This window comes from Vulpes vulpes, chromosome 6 (assembly GCF_048418805.1).
Source record: "Vulpes vulpes isolate BD-2025 chromosome 6, VulVul3, whole genome shotgun sequence".
In the NCBI taxonomy this organism is placed as follows: domain Eukaryota; kingdom Metazoa; phylum Chordata; class Mammalia; order Carnivora; family Canidae; genus Vulpes; species Vulpes vulpes.
In genome coordinates this window covers 105,267,161-105,270,263 of record NC_132785.1, presented here as the reverse complement: position 1 = coordinate 105,270,263, position 3,103 = coordinate 105,267,161, and positions in this window count along the sequence as shown.

Here is a 3,103-nt window from a genome sequence, read left to right as displayed (position 1 = left end):
CAGAGGCAGCCTTGGGAGCTGCAGCTCTAAGTCACCCCAGCCCTATCCCAAACCCCAGCTCCCTACCCAGCCTGGAGAGAACAAAAACTTGCCCTCCCTCCCTCCCTCCCTCTTTGCTTTCCTGCCTTCCAGTGTTTGGCAAAGCTGAGAGATACTAGTTCTATTTCTATTTCTCTAATAGAAATAGATATGTTACTAAATTTTAAGGAGATGGGGGGTGTCAAGAGGTCCCGCAGAACTCAGTCCACAGCCTCAAGCTGTGGTCAGGTGGCAGAAAGCCACATTTCAGCACTTGCCCAGGGAAGTCCACCTGCCTCCTCAGGTGGGAGAGTTGCTGGAAGCCCCGCTTCCTTTCCAGACTCCAAATAGAGGGAGTAGGCTTTCCGAGGGGGTGAGGCTAAAAGCTGGAGCCAGATTCACTTTTCCTTAAGCCTGGGGCTGCAGATGGGCTCTGTAGGGCTGATATCTTCTGCCCCCTTGTCTCCTTTCCCAGTAAAGCCACATGATCTCCTTACCATACATAAGTGAGAGAAAGCAAGCAACCTACTTTCTACAATGATTAGCATCTAGTAGGCGCTCAGGAAATGGCAGTTTTGTTCCTTTAGGGTTCTTGTGCACCTGCCCTTCGAGAAGAACTCTGATGGGCGTACTAATAACAGAAGACCCAACTCACAGGCTTGCCACCCAGGACTCATAGTCTCATAGAACAAGAGTCTGGATATTCATGGTTCTAGGGTTACTTTAGTCACTCAACAACATAATGAAGCTCCCAGCTTTGTTCATTCTTTCCTCTCAATTATCCTTGACATGTGGCTTTTCATCCTCGTGCTGTGACCTAATATTACAGCTCCTGCTCTGGTGTCTGTTTTCAAGGCAGGAAAAGTGAAGGAAGGGTAGGACCAGCCATGTTTTTCCTTTTATCAGAAAAGAAAAAAAGAAAACACAAAAGCAAAAAAAGAAAGAAAAGCAAAAGCTTTTGCAGAAGCTCCTCAGCAGAGTATCCCTTACATGACTGTACTAGTTTCCTATTGCTACTGTGACAATTACCACATACTTCCAGTTCTGCAAGCCAGAAGTCAGAAATGGGTCTCATTAGGATAAAATCAAGGTGCCAGCAGGACTACCTTACTTCTGGAGGCTAGGGGAGAGAATCCATTTCCTTTTTTTTTATAATAAACTTATTTTTTATTGGTGTTCAATTTACCAACATACAGAATAACACCCAGTGCTCATCCCGTCAAGTGCCCCCCTCAGTGCCCATCACCCATTCACCCCCACCCCCCGCCCTCCTCCCCTTCCACCACCTCTAGTTCATTTCCCAGAGTTAAGAGTCTTTATGTTCTGTCTCCCTTTCTGATATTTCCTACCCATTTCTTCTCCCTTTCCTTCTATTCCCTTTGAGAATCCATTTCCTTCCCTTTTCCAGCTTCTAGAAGCTACCCCATTCCTTAGCTTGTAACCCTATCATATCCAAATCCAGCAACACCTGGCAAAGGCTTTCTCATGCTGATCACATGGATGGTGACTCTTTACTTTCCTAGTTCACATGTAAGGACACTTCTGATTTCATTAGGTTCACCTGGATAACCCAGGCTACTCTCCCTATTGGTCAGCTGATTAGCAGCCTTAATTTCGTCTACAACCTTAATTACCCTTTGCCATGTAACCTAACATATTCCCAGGTTCCAAAAATTAGGATGTGGACAGCTTTGGGAGATCTTTATTCTGTCTACCACAGCGTCCTTGGCCAAACCAGGTCTCACTGGCCATCACCAGTTGCAAGGGGATATTGATAAATCAACTAGCCTGTAGAAGGGAGTGGGCGAGTCATGGCTGGCTTAGACTAATCATGCTTCATCATCTGAATCTGTTCACTTTGTTAAACCAAATCAGGATTGTGTTAGCAGGGAAAGGAGTGGATGTTGGGTTGGCTAACTCCCCACCACAACAAGGTGCAGCTGATTTTGTGCAGATTTCCCTAGTCACACATCATGTTTGCACTCTCTAATGAGATAGGGTGGAAATCATTAATATGGATGCTCCCAAGTGGTGCCCAACCCTGCACATTCGAGAGGCCTCTACTGTCGGCCAGTTTTCATTCCCTCTTCTTCTCCTGCACCCCCGCCCCCGCCCCGCCCTCCAAAGAAAGAAACTGCCCAGACAAGATTGTTTTCTCAGGCAAGGAAAACCATGTAACGGGCAAAGAGGAGTAAAATAAAGAGATGGGGAGAGGGAGGGAAAAATTTATTGGGAAAGTGTGTCAATGCGCATCATAGAAGTCTGATAGGAGAGGTAAAAAAAAGAATAGAAGTAGAATTAGGAGGGTCTGGAGGTAGTTGGGGAGTTCCCAAGGCTTTCAAAGAGAGAACATAGAAGCTAGGAGCCATAGTTTCTATTAGGTCAGAAAACTACAAGTAAATGAGTATTTTTAGAATTACATTGGGTTGCACAGTTGACTGTAACTCCATCCTGGAACTTCACCAAATGGTAGATTTAACATAAATTATTACACATTACTGCTCCATCTCATCTCTTTCCGAGATGGGTGCCGACTTGCTGGTTGGTAAGATAGTTACTGCTGGCTTCTGAGGCTCATCTGTGAAATAGGTATTCTGACAGGGCATCTCTGAGTCCTCTTCCAACTCTGATAATTGATGATCTTATGATCATTATATGGAGTCCAGGTCAAGCTCCTTTCTGTACCCGCAGCTGCCTGGGGTGTTACTCTCTCACATTCTGAACAATGGGCTCAGAACACAACAAACGTAACTTGGAACACTACCGCTCATAAGACTGTTTCCTTTCTCTTAGCTTCTGTTTCCTCAAATGCAATCCCTCAGTCATACCTAACTTGGGGTGTTGATGTAAGGATAAAAGATCACATAGGGGGATCCCTGGGTGGCACAGCAGTTTAGCGCCTGCCTTTGGCCCAGGGCGCGATCCTGGAGACCCGGGATTGAATCCCACGTCGGGCTCCCGGTGCATGGAGCCTGCTTCTCCCTCTGCCTGTGTCTCTGCCTCCCTCTCTCTCTCTGTGTGTGTGTGTGACTATCATAAATAAATAAAAATTAAAAAAAAAAAAGATCACATAGGTAAGGTGTAT